We start from the raw sequence: 21,142 nt of genomic DNA on the forward strand, positions 1-21,142 counted from the left end.
TTCTCATTGGCCTTTCTTTTAGCAGTCATCATAAAACGGTTCATTCATTTAAAAATGTTTTTCCCCAATTTGTCTAACGGTGCAAGCAGTCACTCCAGGCAGTTGAATCAGCCCCTTTAAAGCTTTGCCCTTCACATTCTGAGGACTTAGCCCTCCTAACCTGGAGACTGGAGGTTTGGCATGTAGACATCTGCCTGACAAAAGCAGAGCAGCTGTCGGGCCAAAATCATAAATTACTGGTTGATCAACATCTGGCTCAGCCTGCCTCAGGCCCGTCCCTGAGACTGTGGCTTGCTTTGAGCTGACAATCTCTGCTTCGTGCCCTCCTCCTCTGGGTTAGCTATTACCGAGCTCTTGGCTTCCCTTGACCTCACTCTCTCTGCCCCACGTCCTTCTTTAGCCAGCAGCCAGCGTCCGGGGTCAGGCCACCAGGCCGGAGCTCTTGTGATTACAGACCCCTGAAACCCATGGGGCCCATCAATTACTGTCTGATTACTGACTTCCTTGCTTGAGAGACTGCCTAGAAAATTTGTTCAAAACCACAGAGTTGGGCAGCACCGAGCCCTACCCCCACCCACTCCCTCCCCCTGCCCCCGCCAGGCCATGAGGACCCCTGGCTCCCACCCAGACCCGGAGCCAGGCTTCAATCTGGAAGCAAGAGTAGGTCCTGCATGTGGCGCAGCAGAGGATACTTGTGGCGGGAAGACAAGGAGGTCTACATCTGAACCAGTTAACAGGCCAGAGGGTGGAAAAGAACACAGAGATGCAAGACAGGGATGCCATAATGTGGATCAGGGATGAGGCTACAGGGCAACAGCAGCTCATGCAACACAAACGCCCCACTCGGCCAGACAAGTCCCGGCGTTCTCAGGTACTGATGCCTGGAACCACCCGGATTTTACAGAATAAAGTGGCTTTTCCCTAAGCCAGTGTTCCCCCTGCCCTAAATCACCCCAAATAGGGACCACCCCACAGTCCAGGGCCTGTCGAAATTATTCAAACCACGCAATCCTACGCTCGCCCAGCTTGCCCACTCTGCTTCACCCCTTCCTTCCCACGAAAACCACAAGACAGGTTCTGGCCATGCCTCCCCTCACCTCTTCCTCTTGGGAACTGTAATAAACTTTTCTTTCAAGTCAGTTGTCTCTGTGTCTGATACTCTACCACCCCCGAACTGAAATAAAAACCCAGGTACATTTTCAAACAACCCCAAAAACGAAAGGGTCAGGTAGAGGAAGTAGCTATTTGAACCTGGAGAGAGAAAACCACATGGAGAAGCTGTGTGACAGGAGCTTAAGGGACAGCCCCTTGCTTACGGGACATGGCTGGTCCACAGTGACTCTTAGGAAGGTTAACTGAGACTCCACTGGAAGCCACAGGCCACACCAGGCATCCTCCTGGAGGTCCAGAGCAGGGTGAACAGGGTGTGGATGGGTCTTGAGAAGCCAATGGCAGCTGTCCGGCATACTTCAGCTCCACTCCAAGGAAGTTCAATAGTTCTTGGGTGGGGTCCGGGAATTTTTCTTAAATGCTTCCAAGATATTTTGATGTATGGCCAGATATATGTTATGAAATGTAAGGTACTGCCAACCAGCATTATTAACAACGCGGCGGCAGCAATAGCCACTATTCGTGGAGCCAGACCTGCCAGGTGCTTGTAATACATAACTCTCAGTTTCCACAGCAACCCTTAAAGGTAAGTTTTTGCATCTTATACAGATGCAAAAACTGAGGCTCAGGCTGGCTAATCAACTTGCCTCAGGTCACGCAGTTTGTCAGTGGGGGAGCTGGGATTTTGAGTCTGACCCAAAAGCCAGTATTATTTCTCCTGTTCCTTCTGACATTCATCTCTTAACAGTCAAGGCCACAGGCTGATTAACAGTACCCTGCACCCCCAAAACCTCACTGAGAAAGCAGCTCACAACTTACATTTATCCAGCATCCCTACTGGAGTTTGCTTACAGTTGCTTTTAAAAGTGCTGTGAGAGCGTTAAAACTGTTTGCATTCAAACACTTTCTGTTCTCTTAATAAGATCTAACTACTTTTATTTCACTGCGACCTAAAAAAATGGTACTCAGCTTTGATGTACAGATGTTAACCCCATCTCGCCCCCAGCCATAGGAAAGGGGAATTCAGCCAGAGGACTGAGGTGGACATGCTTTGACAAATTCTTCAGAACAAGAGTTCTTAACCTCGGGCTTCATCAAAACCCTGAACTTACATGTGAGATTTCGCATGAATGGGACTTTTGTCCAAATCCTTGGCTTTCATTGGCTTTTCAAAGGAGCCCCTCGAAAGTCAGAATTTTGTATCGATTTCTTTCCTAATTAACTTTAAGAGTTACCCTGCCTGGTTCTTTTTTTCTTGTTTTCAGTGAAACTATGACCTGCTCCAAAAGCAGGCAGTCGCTAGAATTTGGTTCACAAATATTTTATGATAATATAGTAGTAGGAGACATAAAAAATAAATTTTAAATAGTTCTAGCCTTGTGTCATATTCATAACTAAATAATTATTTTATTGGATTTCATGTCTGAGGTTTTTATTAAAAATATTTTTTCTAAAGATTCAATATCTGTCCTTCCCCTGTTGGATATAAAAAAAAAAAATCATAGTGAAACAGATTAGTGGAATTTGCCATATTTCTTTCTTCACCTTTCTAACTGCAGAGGAATATAGCATATAGAGGATTTATATTGTGGACAATTTTTTTTTTTTTTACTTAATAAATATTCATCAATTCACTCAGCACATTCTGATTAGGTCCTATTCCAAGTACTGATTTAGGTATGGAGGATTCCACTGGGAACAAAAGAAAATCAGTTGTTCCCAAGAAACTTACACACCAGTGGGGAACGTAAACTATAAACCATAAACCTGATAATAGGTAGGTAGGTAGACAGAGAAAAAGAAAGTTAGTCGTAAGCACTGTATTAGTACCCCGTGGCTGCTGTGACAAATACTTGCAAACTCGATGGTTAGAATAACACATTTATTCTCTCACAGTTCTGGAGGCCAGAAGTCTGAAATCAAGGTATTGACAGGGCTGTGCTCCCTTTGAAGGTTCTAGAGGAGGATGGTTTTCTGCCTCTCTCCTGGTTTCTGGTGGTGGCCAGCAATCCTTGGCTTGTGGATACATCACTTCCACCTCTGCCTCCACCGTCACATGGTGTTCTTCCTCTGCGTCTAAATTTTCCTCATCTTACTTGGACACCAGTCATTAGGTTAAGGCTCACCCTAATGCATGGTGACCTCTGCAAAGATCTGTTTTCCAAATAAGGTCACGTTCACACGGAGCAGTGGTTAGGAATTCAACATATCTTTCTGGGGGACACAATTTAACTCAACACGTGTCATGAAAAAAGTTAAGTGGCTCGGTGGGTGACAGAGAGAGATGAGTGCTAGCATTTCGGCGAAGGTCTCTTGGAGGAGGTGCCACTGAGAAGAAACCCAAATGAAGTGAAGGAACGAGCTACGAGGACATCTGAGCGAAGGGGATTCAGGCAGAGATGTGAAGCAGAGGTACCCAGTGAAGCCGTACCTGCATTCCTGACAAACTATAGAATAATATATGTTTATTGGCAAAGCCATTAAGTTTTGGGGTGATTTGTTTGCAGCACTAGGTAACTAATACAGTCACCCTGCAGTGGCCTTGCTGTCGTACCAGTTTCTGTTGTTGCAAAGAAATTACCATGCAGTTGGCAGCAGAAATCTTAACTCACAGCTTCTGTAGGGCCCAGTCTGGGTCCTCTGCTCAGGGTCTCCCTGGTTGAAATTGTAGTGCTGGTGAGCCGCATTCCGTTTCGGAGCTCAGGAGCCTCTTTTGAGCTCACAGGACTATCAGCAGAATTCAGTTCCTTGCAATTCCAGGACTGAGGCCCCCATTTTATCACTTGCTGTGGTTTGAGGGCCTCTCCTAGAGGCCGTCCACCGTTCTTAGCTACATGGCCCCCTCCAAACCCCCCAACTGACTATCTCTGATTTCTACACCCAGATTGAAGGGGCTCATGTGCTTTGGTCAGGCCCACCTGGATAATCTGCCTTTTGCTGAACTCAAAGTTAGTTGATTTAGTGACCTCAAGTATACCTTCAAAATCCTTTTGCCATTAAATGTGACATAATCTTGGGAGTGATAGCCCTTCATATTCACAGGTACTGCCCATACTCAAGGGAAGAGAATACAGAGCTATATCCCAGGGGGCAGGGATAGATCTTGGGGACTATCTCAGGATTCTGCCTGCCACCCGTCTCCCCCTCACATCATCGCACCACCGGTGGTCTGTATATACCCGTGTGCCAGCCACCAATGTGGGCGGGGCTGCTCGCGCACCTGCCTCTTTGCCGCTGATTCAGCTCTAAAAAGTGCCCACGTGCTCATACAGCCACACCATTCTAGGGGCTCCGTACATACAGCTTCATCTACTCCTCCCTCCAGTGCTGACTTTATTAACTTCTCTGTCACACAGATTAGGGAACTAGGGCTCGAATGACTAAAATTACTTCTCTAAGCTCCCAAATATTAAGTAGCAAAGCCAGGATTTGAACCCAGGGTGTCAGAAAGTCAGGATTCCACTTCTACCTTTCTTATTTCCTACCTGTGTCCCCCACCCCCTGAGCCTCGCTTGGCCCCTCCCGTAGTGAGGTTAACAGAGTCTCTGTGTCTCTTCCTTCTCAGGGCTGGTGTCTAGGTTCTCTAAGCAATAATGACTGAACTGCATCTTCTAACAGTGAAGAGCCATAAAAGGCTGAGAGACTGTGGCTGTTGACATTACTTTTAAACACTTATTTTCATTTACTGGAAGAACTTGTTTTCTAGGCAACCCCAGAAAAAAACCAAACCATTAAGTCATCTTGAGGGTCACGACGCTCTGAGCAGGAGAAACAGCGACTAGGATTTGGGGGACAGCGTCCACTCGTGCGACAGTGGCAGAGGCAAAGTGGCTGGGCAGGCCCAGACCAGGCACGCATGAGCAGAATCCTCATACTGAGTCGCCCCTCTAACCCAGCAATCCAGCCTGTGTACAAACAAATGGCTTGTTTAAATGAAAAGCAGACAGGGTAAGCAGAATTGTCCCCAAAAGAGTGTCTTTCATGCCTCTTTATTAGGCGCCACTGGGTCTCTTGGGCAGTTTGGCCAAAGGGAGGGGTAGTCAATCGCTGTGCGTGTTGCCTAATTGGGAAGCAAAGACCTTGAAGAACACATCCGAAGACTCCTCTCAGAAACACGAAAAAACCAAACCCTCTCCAAGTGAAAACGCGAATGTTTACCACTGCTGATGGATCCCTTCTTCCTTCCCTTTCTTCCCAAGAGAACATAAAAGAAAGTGCAGAAAAATGTCTTGAAGTGCAGCAGACATTTGCTCTACAGGGTGGGGCTGTTTGGGGTGTCGGTTCTAGTGGGGGAAGCATGCCACTCTGCTGCCCATGGAAGTCCCATGAGGAGGAACGGTCATCCTGTTTCACCAAGGAGGCAACTGAGGCTCGGAGGAGCTGACCATGAGAAGGCAGGAGCCAGTTACTAGAGGAGCCGCCACTGAGGCCCCTCGTTTGGGCTGGGCTGTCTCAGGGTGCGGCCACAGCGCAGGGCACAGTCAAGGTAAGGCAGGGAGAAAAGACTCCCCATGAGAGGAGTAGGCGGGGAAGCAGAGGGGCCTGGGCATCTGGTAGAGCCGGACCCTGGCAGGCCCCACTGCCTCCCACAGGCTCTTTCTGAGTCCTGTTCGAGAGATTTGTGTGTGAGATGGAGAGACACCAGGGTGGCCAGAGCCAGTGGGTAGCTGAGATGCCTGAGGGTCAGAGGATTCAGTGAGGGTTTGGGACATGCTGGAAACAAACCGGGACCATCTGGGGTGACTGGGACCACCATGCCCCTGGGCTACAGGTCTGCATGCCAGAAGGTCGCAGCCTCCAAACTCAGAACATACGATCTCCATATGAATTCTTTATTACCCAGGGCTGTGCATCTTCCTAACCCTGGTCCCTTCCACCTGGAAGCTGCCCTTGCCTTCTGTGTCCAAGGGAACACTTAGGTGGGCTCGCCTGGGGTGGACCCGTTTGGGCGGCAGAACTTTCCCTTGCCAACCTCCTCCCTTCCTGCGTCCATGAGAGAATGTCTGGAGGAATCAAATTAATGTTTTTAATTAATATTTGGAAAAAATACCCAAGGTCAGTTGTTCTATTTTAGAAGCCAGATATACTAGGATTTAAAGAGAAGGTGCTATGAAGGAAGTTGATGTAGCCTCTAAAGATACTGGTGCCTTCCGTTTGTCCTCTTGACTCACAGAAGACATTGCCAAAGACCTCCCCAGTGGACAAGGGCACACAGACCCCAGAGTCCTGAAATGAAAGCTAGACAGAGGCTCTGCAACAGTTTCTGGACTGGGACGCAATACTGGGTATCAAGAAACCACTGGTTCTCCAAGAGGGACCGCTCTCCAAAAACCTGGGTTTTCCTGTAACCCTGACTTTCCCAGGCCGCAGTAGGCCCAGAGGGAAAGCCCAGAGCCAGGGCACAAGCCTCAGTGACCTGCAATCTTCACTAGGATAACAATAATCACCCCAATAATGATTATGGTGGTGACACTGTGATGACCGCACCCTTGAATACTTAACAATACCGCCAGGCCCTCATGTGTACTATTGAATGTGGAGCAGGTGTTCTTATTATTCCCATTTTATGGCTAAAGAAATCAAGGTTCTTAGAGGCAAAGCCACCTGCCCAATGTGTCACAGGTATTCAGGATGGAAGCCAGGACCTGAACACAAGCCATCTTACCCCAAACCTGCACCGCTCACCACAGACACGCACAACTGCAAGCTGCTGGCTTCCCTTCCCTCTCGGCTCCACCGCAGGCCACCTCACGGATCTCCCATGGAGATGCCAGCTCAGCCCATGGCCCGCAGTAGCAAGAGATGGCCACCCGCCCAGGTGTCTTCAACTCTTTATTATGCACCAGAAAGAACTCTGACTCCTTCAGGCAAGTGGGTGTGGGACCAGTTCCCATGAAGTGGTCAGAGTCCAGGACATACCATACTCAGGTGATGTGATTTGAAACAAGTGAAGAAATCTGAATTTGGACAGAAATTATAGGATGTTCAGGATTCATATTAATCTTAGGTGTGATAATGGCATTGTGGTTATTGCGGAGGGCAGAGGGCAAGCCGTAAGCCTGAGAAGGGCACAATGAAATACTTGCACATGAACTATAAGTTGTCTGGGATTGGCTTTAAAATACTCCAGGAAAAAAGTGGTGGAGGAGATAAATGAAACCAGATCAGAAAATGGATGATAACTGTTGAAGTAGGGAGACGGATTTGTACGGGAATCATACATAAGTTCTCCAAACCGAACTAAATTAAGCTATGCCTCCCTCATACACAGTGGATCCAGACCCAGCCTTTGCACAGGTCCTAATCGTGCTCCCCTCCCCGGTCCACTGGCCGGCCCAGAGTCCTTGCTACTCTTTCCCCAGGAGGCTGAGGGAATTTCCAACCAGCTGGACCCTGGTGTCCGCATCTCATCCCAAGTTTTCTGCCACACCAATGCAACCCATCTAAAAGCACCGGGCCCATGAACTTTTTCCTATAAAAAGCAATTAAAAATGACCCCACAGGTATTTTTCAGTCTCCTGCTTTGAATGACATCATACTGTGTCAAATGCAGTCAGCAACAGTGTCTCAGTTATTCTGCACTGAACAGTCCAAAGGGGACTTGCCCAGGTAAAACAAAGTCTAACTGTCACAGACATCTACTCGACAAGTATGCGAAAAGTCTGCTTTTCACAGGTTTAAGCAGGTTTGACTGTGTGAATCCATCTTTGCATGTCAGGGATAGTTATAAGCATTTTATTTTTTTTAGGTGAGACAGCCGTTGGTTGACCTCACAGATTGCGAGGACTTTGTCAGCTTACAATCCCTTATTTTTTATTTTTTACGCCTACAGCACCTGGTCTTCCTAGTTGGTCTCCCATCCAAGTACTAACCAGGCCTGACCCTGCTTAGCTTCCGAGATCAGACAGGATCGGACTTGTTCAGGGTGGCATGGCCATAGACTTTATAAGGATTTTTAATATCAACAATAAATGTGACCACATATAAATATTAACTCAATATAGATCGAACACCTAAACTTAGGAGCTAAAACTATAAACTCTTAGAAGAAAACAAGGGAAGTTTTTGTGACATTGGATTTGGCAATGATTTCTTGGCTATGACACCAAAAGCTAGGTAACAGAGGGAAAAACAGATAAACCAGACCATCTAAATTAAAAACTTTGTGCATCAACAAACATTATCAATAGAGTGAAAGGGCATCTTTTGGAATTTGCAAAACACGTATCTGATAAGTGGTTAATATCCAGAATGTATAAAAAACCCCTACAACTCAACAACGACAACAACAAAAAACACAATTAAAGTTGCACAAAGGACTTGGATAAGCATTTCTCCCAAAATGACATACGAATGGCCAGTAAGCACATGAAAAAATGCTCAATATTATTAGTTATTAATGAAATGCAAAATCAAAACCACTTCATACCCATTTAAATCATATGACAATGATTTTTAAAAAGGAAAATAACAAGTGTTAGTGAGGACGTGGGGAATCTGGAACCCTCGTGCATTGCTGGTGAGAGCCCCAAAATGGTACAGCCATTATGGAAAATAGTTTGGAAGTCAAATGCAGAATTACCATATGACCCAGAAATTCCACTTTTAGGTATCTACCTTGGGTACTGAAACAGGAACTGAAAGCAGGGACCCACAACAGATGCCACACACCCATGCTCATAGCCACATTGTTCAAAACAGCCAGTAGTGGAAACAATACAAGTGTCCATTGGCAGATGAACGGATAAGCAAAATGTGGTGTGTACATACCGTCTTAGTCCATTCTGGCTGCTATAATAAAATAGCATAGACTGGGTGGCTTATAAACAGCTGAAAAGTATTGCTCACAGTTGTGGGGGCTGAAAAATCAACAAGATCAGGGTGCCATCAAGGTCAGGTTCTGGCGAAGGCCCTCTTCCAGGTTGCAGACACCGGCCTTCCAGTTGTATTCTCATGACCTAATCACCTCCTAAAGGCCCCACTCCTGACACCATCGCCCGGAAGGTAGGATTTCGACATATGAATTTAGGAAGGACACAAACAATCTATAGCACATAGAATGGAATGTTATTCAGCTAACAAAAGGAATGCAATTCCGATACATGCTACAATATGGAGGACCTTGAAGATATTAAGCTCATGTGCTTATGAAATAAGCCAGACACAAAAGAACAAATATTGTGTGAGTCCACTTACATGAGGTCCACAGAGTAGTTAATAAACAGAGACAGAAAGATGGTTCCCAGGGGCTGGCAGGAGGAGAGAATGGGGAGTTACTGTTTAGTAGGGATAGAGTTTCAGCTGGGAAAGATAAAACAGTTCTGGAGATGGGTAGTGGTGATGATTGCACCATGTGAATGCACTTAATGTCATTAAACTGTACCCTTAGAAATACTTAAAAAATAAATTATACATTATGTATATGCTACCACGATTTAAAAAATGTGAATAGGGTCAATAAACAAACAAGTCACTGATAACCACTTTGGTGCAATGTTAGGCTTGCAAATGATAGATTTTGAGCTATCCAGGCAACTTAATAGAATTAAGCATTTGCATGTAATTTTACATAATTCTCCTTCGAAATGAAGAACTTGGGAGATAATTGTGTAGAAATTTATTAGAAAAGGCATCAGATGCCACATGAAACAGTAATTAAAAGAGAAAAAAAAGAATCTCGAAAGGAAGGAAGCTTGGAGCAGGACAGCATCCCTGGTGAGATGAGAATGGAATTAGCTGCAAGGCACTAGAGACCTCACAGGAATAAATTCCCTCAAGACACAACACTTGGGGATTCTCTCTGCTCACACCTTCCCCTGCAACTTGGAAGTGGCGAGACACATGTGAAAAAATAAGAAGAACGCAGTCCAGTTTTTGAAAACCACTTAACTTTTTACACATTTAAATATTTATGTTTCCAAAGGCAAATCTACAAACCACGAGGCGTATTCCGAAAAGCTTAGCTTCTATCCCTATGCACACAGTTCCCTCCCTGGCTTGTTTTGTTTTGATCTTGTTTTGGCTTTGGCCTAGTCTTCCAATATTAGGTTCAGTCTGATTTGTTTGTGGGCTCCTATTCCAACTCGACCATCTTTACCCCCATAAAGTGGTCAGGAGGATAGTTCCGCAGAGCTTGCCTTTAAAAGGAAACTTCCACTGGAGTCAGTAAGCACACAACAAGGACCAGAGGTTCGGCAGCACTCATTTGCTCCCTTCAACTACAGAACACCTTTTATGGGGCACCAACTCTGTGCTGGGCATGAGATTTTCAAACGACGTTCATTTTCATTCTTTCTATTTGGGGGAATGAATCTAAGGACAAATGTATTGAAAATGAAGCAAAGCAAAATAACCAACCAAAATGAGGAGCACTTTGTTGAAATAGCAGGAAGGGGTCTCACTTGCGGCTGGCTGCGGGGTCCCCTCCATGAAGCCCTTCCTGACTTCTCTGGGCAGAGCGACTTGCACCCTCCCACCATACACATCATGTAGGGACAACTAACAATGACCATGAGACATCATGACCACTTACAGGCCTGGCTCCCCGCACTGTAAGCATTGGGGCCAGAAACAAGGATTTCTTTCTTTCTGGTAGACACAAGAACGTATTTGTAGAGAGGCTGCCTTCAGACGTCCAACTCTGGTCCCCTGGGTCCCCCGCACTCAGCAAAGCAAGCACAGTGACCATCCAATAAACGTGGGTTGAATAAGTAAATGATTTAAGAGGACTTTGACAGGTGATGAGGAATTACCATATGGTGCTGCCAATCTGACCTTCTAAAAAACTGCTGAACTATTTAAAAATGTACACCTAAAATTCCAACAATAGGATATCAGTCAATTTATGCATTTATTTCTCATCTCCTTCCAATAATATGAAATTGGTGTAATTTTGATCATAAAGACTTGTCAAGATAAATAAGCTAAGTGTGGGCATAAAACTTGATGTTTAAATAAAATCTGCCAGCAATCTAAGTTGGTCAGTAGAATTTCAACTCCCAAGTGTCCATTTCCCTGGGCAGCAGTGATGGAGGTGGGGAAAGGACTTTGCATAAACAAAGAATCCCAACAGAAAGGAATATAAATTCCATATTCTTAGACCTTTGGAAAATGGCAAAAACTTTTGCCTTCAAATTATGATGTCTCAGGTAGGTAAACCTGGTCGAAATGACCTGATCACTTTATATCTATAGAACAATAATTAAACTGATGTGTATGTCCAATATATATGTACATTGAGGTCATAAATGTGGTCCCAGATTTTCCTTTCGAAAACTTCAAACACATAATTTAAAAACTATTCTAGAAGATGTGGAGAACCGTGAACATTCTGAAGACGTGAGAATGTTCAACAAGATTCAGGAACTTGTCAAATTGGGCCAGTTCTACTCAGGTGATGTGTACAGGCTGCCAAGGCCCCTCACCTGAATGAGCAGAAAGGTCAGGTTTTGGAAGGGCCCCTCCTGCACCACAAACAAGATCTTGCACAGAAAATACCTGTGGGTGAACCATATTGGGAAGTCAAACAAATCTATAGTGCAATTACCAAGTTTTGGAAAGTAGAACATCAACGAAACATGGTCATTAGTTAGGGAAAGGCAGGATGAATGGATAAGAAGCTAAACAAGATGAGGAAACTGAAAACTGAAAAAAAAAAAACCTGAATCACTGGCAAATTCACAGAAACTATTTCAGACAGAGACAGAAGGTTTTGTCGAAGTGGAGATAATTCTAGGCCACAAGGATGAAGACCATAGAGACACAGGATGAAAGGAAACCCCACGTGTGCTTCAAACACCTAGACGAAGTCTTTTGTGTAAAAAAGGGCTGAGATAAGCAGGATCATGCAAGGTAGCTTGAGCATGTAAAGAAGAACCCCAGAAACCTAACGTGTCTTGCCTCGGACTTGAAGAAGGGTACCATCAGGATGGCATTTCAAACCCTGAGTAGAGACCCCAGGATCAGATGGGATGTTGTGAAATTAACCACTTCTCCCCACCTACAGACTGCTCTCCACTGTCAGCCACACCAACAGCACGGGATTTAAATTGGACGCTCCACACCATGTTTTTCAATTGAATCCATTTTATACCATTGAGCCCGGGGCTGACAAGTTCTATACATAACGTGCCCCTTCCCCAGTTCCTCATATCACAGGTAATTCTGCAGTGATGCTCTTGGACCCCAGATGCTCCAGGGCTGGCTGTGTCTGATTCCCAATTGCCTGCGCCAGGCAAGGCCTGTCTGCTCAGTCACTCCCTGAAGGTGACAATGACGCCAGGTTCGGTCTTATTTCCTAAAAATTTTTAGATGAACTTGGGGTGCAGTGTGGCTCTCCCCCAGGATAGCCAGGCACCCTTGGGGACTGGAAGGCTCCCAAGGTGACCTTGCCATGGGAATGACTCAGGAGAAATCTGGCACCTGACTGCAGTGGGGTGTCCCTCCTGGGAGGACCAATAGAGTTGACGAGTGACGGAAGGAAGAGACGCGTCAGTGCAGCTGATCAGCAATTCCTCCAGCTCTCTCATGATCACTTTGTACCCCAGTTCTAGCCAAACTTGAAACTGGGGGCCAAGACCTCCCCAAAATCCCGGATCACTGGACAGAAAGACGTGAGTCACATTTAAAACCACCTCTGCTCTATGTCACTAACTTTTTAAAAAAATCTCGATATAATAACATACAACATATAACAATGTGTAAGTTTAAGGTGTACAATGTATTTATTTGATATATTTATATACTGCAATATGATTACCACTGTAGCATTAGCTAACAACCCTATCATGTCACACAATTATCATTTCATTTTTAGGGTGAGAACAATTAAGATCTGGTCTCTAAGCAACTTTGAAGTTTATAATACAGTGTTTTTGACTAGAACCATTGAGCTGTGTGTTAGGTCCCCAGGACTCAGTCATCTACTAGCTGCAAGGTTGTACCCTTAAACAATATACCCCTCCGACTCCCCTACTCCCCTAGTAACCACCGTTCTCCTCTCTGTTTTTATGAATTTGGCCTTTTCAGATTCCATGTAAATGCGATCACACAGTATTTGTCTTTCTCCATCTGACTTATCTCACTTGGCATAATGTCCTCAAGGTCCATCCATGTTGTAATACATGTCAGAATTTCTTACTTTTAAGACTGAATAATATTCCATTGTATATTGGGTTGGACACTTTGAGAGACAGATAGTTTAACATTCCTGTCCTATCAGTTCTGTGCAGAAGGGGCTCCCTGTGGGCAGGGGTGCAGAACAAATAGGCACTTACAGCTGTGAGACCTGACACTGTAAAATAGGACTTGAAGGCATGAATTCCTTGGGCTACTGTGAGAATTTTGTGAAATGATGAAGGCCGCCTGGTACATAGTAAGCACCATTAGTGACTGTTGTTCCTCACCGAGAGGGGACAAATCTGAAGACAAGTTGTCATTTGGCAGGGCTTGGGGTGATGTAGTCCCCTCAGCCTTCTCAATTTATACTAAATAAGAACGGAATCCAGGAAGGATGACACGGCTCCAAGACAGTCTGCCATGGATTCCCCAGGAAAAGTCCCATTAGTCTCCTGACATGAAACCACTGCATTTTTCGAGTCTTTGTCCACAATGCTTGCACAAGTCAGAACGTAACCCTTGACCCCAGGCCCAGAATCTCTAAATCCAGGGCACAAACCTCCTTTCTCTTTCCACATACAAGATGATTTCTCGAGAAAATTCCAGGTACAACACAGCATTTATTCTCTTCCTTCTCCTCATCTCCACCCCTATCATATCTCAAGTTATTTTCAATGTTTGTTCTAAAATGCAACATCATGGGAATCTTGCACCGATTTGATTTTCTTATCCTCAAACTTGGATCTGCAGAGTTGGCCGCCACGTGCTTAGACACAATGGCACACAGGGTGGGAAGCCCCAAGGCCCGCGGTGCTTAGGATGTGAGCTAAGGTGGCCCGGGCACGAGTTCCACGAGGGCAGCTAATGAAACATAGGCGTCTGCTCTAGGAGGCTTCACACAAAGGAAATGGTGTCCGAGCACTCCCCTGGGGTCCTGCCAGGTCAACAAACACACAGTCGGTGCTCAGGGGACACATACACCCGGCCTTCCCCAGACCTCCCCACCATACTTTCTGCCAGAGACCATTATACGCCAGCCGGCGCAGGAGACGAATAAGAAGCAGGAACAAAGGACTTGAATGTTAACTATGCCCAAGAGGAGACTGGGGTGGAGGGGCTGCCCAAAGCAGTTACCCAGCCCCCACACTGAGCCACATTATGATCCCTCATTTCCGTCACCTGCACCCATGTCTGGTTGTCCAGGTGAGGTGTCAACCTTGCAGATTCTCACAACGTGTATATCAATTTTCTCCCCTCAAATCACATCTTACGATTATATGGCTGCAGACATTTGTCAAACTCAAAGAAGTAACCACAATGAGATACTACTTCACATCCATTAGAATGGCCATTATCGAAAATTAACAAATAACAAGTGTTAGCAGCAATGCGGAGAAGTTAGAACCCTCACGCTTTGCTGGTGGGAATGCAAAATGATCTAGCCACTCTGGAAAATAGTGTGGCGGTTCCTCAAAAAATTAAAATTACGATTGCCACCTGATCCAGCAATGCCACTCCTAGGTGTATGCCCCAAAGAAGTGGAAGCAGGGACTCAAACAGTGACTCGTATACCTGTGTTCATAGCAGCATTAGTCATAATAGCCGAAGGTGGAAGCGACCCGAGTGTCCATCAATGGACACAGACTGTGGTGTGTACACACAATGGAACAACATTCAGTCTTAAAAAGGAAGGAAATTCTGACACATGCCACAACATGGATGAACCTTGAAAACATTATGCTAAGTGAAACAAGCCAGACACAAAAGACAAATATTGTGAGATTCCACTTATATGTGGAATCTAGACGGCAAATTCATAGGGGCAGAAAGTAGAATAGAGGTTACCAGGAGCTGGGGGAGGGGAAAATAGAGAACTATTGTTCAACGAGTACAGAGCTTCAGTTAGGGAAGACAAAAAAGTTCTGGAGACGAATGATGTTGAATATACTTAATGTGAATGGACTTAATGCTGAACTGTTCACTTAAAAATGGTTAGAATGGTAAATTTTATGTTATGTATATTTTACCACAATAAAAAAATGCATATCAAAAGTTCATGGAACTGATACATAAAAGGGTTAATTTTACTGTATGTAAATTATTCCTTACTTGCTTGACTTTTAAATAATCTCTTTTAATCATTTTTTGGAAAAGGTAATTATTTATAATAATTTGTTCTCCCCTCTCCTTCACCACCTCACTGGGCTTGCCACCTTATCAGAGACAGAGACAGAGACAGAGACAGAGACAGAGACAGGGAGGGAGATATTTCTAAAAGACAAAGTGACATTTCCCAGAACTCAAAGACCTATCCCTCATCCTTGAAGCTTTCTTCTCCAGTCTCTGCCGATCACACAGTTCAAGTCAGTCCATGCTCCTGAAGTTTCCCCTTCCAGTCTCAATTACCTGTTCATGTGGCGTACTCTCCCTGCACCCCTCCCTGGGGACAATCAGCCTTGTACTGCTGCAGGGCCACCCAGCACAGACACAGCTTCCCACAGAGGCGAGGGATCCACACATCAGACAAAAACCCATAGAACCACATGCGGGGACCCACAAAATCTGGCCCAAATAAGTCTATCTAAACCAAAGATGTAAAGAGAAAACGCAGAGAAGTGACATCAGTGGCCCAGGAGAAAGATCCCAAAGGGTAGGAGTGACTGGAGTAAAGTAGGGGTCCATGGTCCCCCTGAAAGGCCTTCTGACTAAAAACAAACATAGTGATTATTTGGCCAAAAAAAGGGATGAAGACCGACACAGGCTACAGCATGGATGAAACTGAGGACACATGAGGTGAAAGAAGCAGGTCGTAAGGGCTACATAGCGTCTGATCCCATGTGTACGGACAAAGGAAATTTATATCCAGAACAGGCAAGTTCATCCAGACAGAAGCAGTGAGTTGTTGGAGGGCAGATGGGGAGCAACTGCTCAGTAGGTGCGAGCTTTCCCTTGAGGAGATGAAAATGCTCTAGAACAAAACAGAGGTGACATTTGCACAATTTCGTAAATATACTTAATGCCACTGAATCATACACTTGAAAATGGTTAAAATGGTAAAATTTACGTGTAGTTTATCACAATATAAAAAAATAATTTTGTAATGCTAGTATAAAAAAAGGCCACATTTGTCTGCCCATTTTCCTCATTGGCTGCCAGGCTGTCACACATGAACTTGACCCTGGCCAAACTAGATCTGTGCCTGCTCTCAACAGATTGGGTGCTTTAGTGCCTCCCCACCTATGCACTCAAGTGCCCTCCACCAGATGTCTTCCTGCCTTTCCCCACCTGACAAGCTCCTTCACCCTGGCTTGAGTGTCACCACCTGGCCCATGGCCAGTGTCAGCCACTCATCTTCCCGGAGGCCCCAATTCACAGCAGGGCCTCCTGAGAGGTGTTTAGCTTAGAGTAAAGAATCTTGCAACAGAGCACCAGTTCCAGCATCTACTGTCCTCTGACCTTGGTTCAGTTACTAAACTTCTCTGTGCCTCAGTTTCCTCATCTATAGAACAGCAATAATAGCTGTGCTGACCTCACAGGGTTATGGAAAGGATTAATGATTTCATTCACATAAAATGCTTAGAGCAGTGCCTGGCACGCAGTAAACGCCATGTGTTATCTAGTGGGCGAACCTTTAACTGTTGGTTTATGTTTCGGTCTCTCATCTTAAAATAGAAATTCCTTGAAGTCAGGGACTCTGATTGTGGATCTCCACTTTCCAGCATTTCACAGGGATGGCACTGAATAAAGGGGGCCTATGATCCTCATGGTGAGAGACAGGATCGTCCTTAGAGGCCCTTAGCTCAGTGTTCTGTGGGTCTTGGAGCCCAAGAGATTCAGAAATAGCTTCCATGCCAGAAATCTTCCCTTGGCAAGCTGTGGATGCAGCACAAGTGGCACCCATCCTCACACCCCCCTCATACCCCGCCATCCCCAGCTCAATAGTCCCGAAGCTCACTAGGTCTCCAATCATTCCTGGAAAGGAACACATGCTTTGTCATGGATTCAGAACTATTCCAATCTAGCAAACTCAGATCTGTCAAGGAAGCAACCAACCAGCAGGAATCCTTATCCACGGCAGGGCTCTGCCCACGTGGCCATCCAGCATCTCCCAGAGTTCTCAGGGCCAGCAGCCTCGCCCCTTCTGCCTACAACCTTCACACGTCGAGAGTCCCAGAGAGGGAGTCCAAACAAAGAACTTGCTCTGTTGGCCAATCTGGACCTACGTGGGCCAGAGGTGGCCAGCAGAGTGATATGTGGAGCCACAGGGGTTGTAGGTGAAGGATTCCAGGTCCCTCCAAAGCAGAGCCATCTACTCCAGGGGCCATCCTCCCCGGGCTAGGGAACTGAACACCCCAGGCCCTTGGCTGGGTCTTCTTCAGGGAAAACCTAACCCCACCGGCTAAGGCCAAAGCCTGCAATCACGCCAGGCCGCAATTCACTGCCAATCGAAAACCAACTTCTTCCCCAAATCCTAGAATGAATTTTTATTAGGTGTGAGCCACCAGTGTGAAATACTGCCACTAATTAAGAAAGTGCAATTTAAAGCCCTCTTTCCCTCGTGTGGAAACACCAGCATTTGTTCTGGCAACCTGGTCTGTTTCTAATTCCACTGTTAGAGAAACCGCAGCAGGGCAGGGGTGAAAGAGATAAAGGACTGCGGGTCAGGTCTGGTTTTACCATACCCCAGAGGGTCTCAATTACATCGAGAGGGGGTTGTGAAAAATCTTATAACATTCTTCAAATAAAATCAGCTTTCATTCGCTTAGAAGGACATATTCGGTTTTGATTCCATCAACATTTACAGAGGGCCGCCCGAGCCAGATGTCATACAGCCCTTCACAAAGAGGTGGGGGGGGGGGGTGAGAGGGGGCTGGCTCAGCAACGGCATGTCACATGCCAGAAAAGTGAAGTGTTGGGAGAGCAGTGGATATTATGGACTGAATTACGTCCCCTCAGAACTCAGATGCTTAAGCCCTAACCTTCAGTGTGACTCTATTTGGAGACAGGGCGTTTAAGGAGGCAACAGATTAAACAAGGGACATTCTATAAGATACATGACCAGTACTCCTCAAAACTGTCCAAATCATCAAAAACAAGGAAAGTCTGAGAAACTGTCATAGCCAAGAGGAGGCTAGGAGACATGACAACCAAATGTGATGTGGTATCCTTCTGTCATCCTGCACCAGCAAAAGGACATCAGGTACCAACTAAGGAAATTTGGGTAAAGTATGGACTTTAATAATAAAGTATCAATACTGGTTCACTCATGGTAACAAACATAGCACGTGTAATATAAGGTATTAATAATGGGAAAACCGGGTGTGGGGTACAGAGGAATTGTCTTGCACTAGCTTCACATGTTTTCTATAAACCCAAATTGATCTAAATTTAAAAGTTTGTTTTAAAGAGCTTTTGGAAATTAAAAAGCACAATCAAAAACTCAATAAAAGGGTTAGAAGATAGGGATTAAGATAACATCCCAGAGCAAAATTAAAGAGATCAGAAGTAGAACAGTTAAGGTAAGAAAATTAGAAGAGAGTCTAACATCCAAATGATAAGAGTTTCAGGTAGAAAAATCAGAGAAAAAAGAAAAGGAAGTCATCCTCAAAACTAAGAAAATTTCCCAGAACTGAAGGACATAAGTTTCCAAACTAAAAGTGTCCACTGAATTCCCAGCATTATTGGTCCCTTTGTAATACTGGGAACCGAGAAGGCTACAGAGTTTTAAACTCAACACCAGAAACAAAAAGACAATAGAGTGATTCATTCATAATTCTGAAAGAATATTCTTTCTTTTCTAGAATTCTATACCTAGCCAAATTACCAATGAAATGTCTGGGTCAAATAATGATATTTTCAGACATAAGAGATATCCAAACTTACTTTTTAATAAATGCACCTACTGAAGGTTGTTCTCCACCAAAACGAGAGGGCAAACTAAGAAAGCAATAGACATGGCTTTAGAAAATGGAAAATGTAATATAGGACATAAAGATACGGGAATCTCCGAACTGTATATGAAACATTAAGATGATGACCAAGTTACCAAGTATAAATAGCAACCAGTCCAGACTGGAACAGTGTTACTAAATAATCAGGTATTACGAGATGCGTCATCCCCATGCTTTCCAGCACCACTTAACCTGATGAAACGCCTACAGGATATGCTCCACCAGAGCAATGAAATAAATGAAAAAAGAGAAAGACATGAGACCCAAATAAATAGGACAAAAGGGAATGCCAATAAAAACAAACGAACTATTGAAAGATGCTACAACATGGAAATCTCAAAATAATTATACTAAATGAAAGAAATCAGACCAAATGTACCATCCAATTACATTTGTATAAAAATCTCAGAAATCCATAGTAATTTATAGTAACAGAAAGGAATCAGTGGTCACCGAGGGATGGAGGGAAGGTAGGAAGTGCAGAAAGGAAGGGTTATGAAGGGTCAGGCGGAAGCTTTTGAATGATAAATATGTTCATTTTCTTTATTGTGCTGAGTTTCACTACTACTAATATTACTACTAGTAGTAATACTACTATTTCATAGGAAATGGCACACATATGCTCAAAAAACATGAAAAGATGCTCAATGCCATTAGCAATCCAAGAAATGCTAATTAAAAACATCACAAGACAATAATTCCCACACTATTTATATATGAGTGGCCAAAAAGGAAAAAGTCCACAGGGACTCTTACTCGTTGCTGGTGGAGAAGTGCACACACCCACTTTGGAAAACAATTTAGAATTATCTTGAAAAGTACAAGATTCACATGGTTGATGAGCCAGCAACACCACTTCTGGATAAACTCTAAAGAAACTCTCACTCGTGTGCCAACAGACATGTGCAGGGATGTTTCTAGCAGCATTGTCCATGGCAAGAAAAGTCTGGAAAAATACAACTGTCCATCAGCACACAAATAAATGGTAGTATATGCATGCTCTGGGACAACGTACGGCACAAACGATGAGTGGACTACAGCCACTTGCCACAACATGAGTGAGCCTTAAAAACATAATGTCAAGTCATGGAATAGCACCTTCGGAAATAGGAGACAATCACTCAAACTCAAAACAAGGAGTATTCTGTTTTTTAAAAGGGGAGAAGGGAAGATGAATTCAAAAAATGTTCATGTTATGAAAGACAAAGTCAGTCTGTACAAATGTTCCCAGTGAAACCACGCTACGGAGACAAAGTTGGATCCAGTCCTGGAGGGAAACAATGTTATCTGAGGCATTATTAGGTCAATTTACTCAAGTTCAAAACCGTAGTATGGTTATATAAGAGAACATTCTAGTGTTAGGAAATAAATACACACTGGAGCAGTTAGGAATCACATAATGTGCTGGCCTTAGATGGTTCCAGAAAAATTATGCGTGTGTGTGTGCATGTGTGGAGGGAGGGAGGGAGAGAATGAGAGCGAACGATAAAGAAAATGGGGTAAAATGTTAACAATAGGGGCATCAGGGGAAAGGCTATATGGTGTTCTTTGTACTCTTTTTACTTTCACAACTTTTCCGTGAATTTGAAATGATTTCCAAATAAAGAGTTCAAATGAAGAGGGGAAAGAGGAATGCCAAAAGTCAGCGCAGCCATCACCTGAGGCGGGGCAGGCAGAGGGATGGGCCAAGTCAGCAGAGGCCTGGTGCTAGCTCTCCTCTGTGCCCTGATTCTGGATTTGGGAAACAGGTCCTCAGGTGTTCATTATGTTATTATGCTTTATAACACAGACATTGTCATTTTGCCTGTTATCAAGTATGGCATTTGAAAAGATAAAAAAGAAAAACATCTCGGGAACATTTCAGTCTGGTACCAACTAGAGTTCTGAATACATACTGAATTTCTATAATCTTCTCATTAAAAGGATAAAATGATTCACATCGTTTCTGCTTTGCACAGTCTATG

The 21,142-nt window shown here is 44.5% G+C and overlaps 1 protein-coding gene and 1 pseudogene across 6 annotated transcripts in view; both read right to left on the reverse strand.

The window, feature by feature from the left end:
• Positions 1-21,142, reverse strand: part of COL23A1 (collagen type XXIII alpha 1 chain) — a 286,819-nt gene that overhangs the window by 205,437 nt on the left and 60,240 nt on the right. The window lies entirely within an intron of this gene.
• LOC118605890 lies at positions 7,934-8,052 on the reverse strand (annotated as a pseudogene).

This window comes from Rousettus aegyptiacus, unplaced genomic scaffold (genome assembly GCF_014176215.1).
Source record: "Rousettus aegyptiacus isolate mRouAeg1 unplaced genomic scaffold, mRouAeg1.p scaffold_m13_p_7, whole genome shotgun sequence".
NCBI classification, from domain to species: domain Eukaryota; kingdom Metazoa; phylum Chordata; class Mammalia; order Chiroptera; family Pteropodidae; genus Rousettus; species Rousettus aegyptiacus.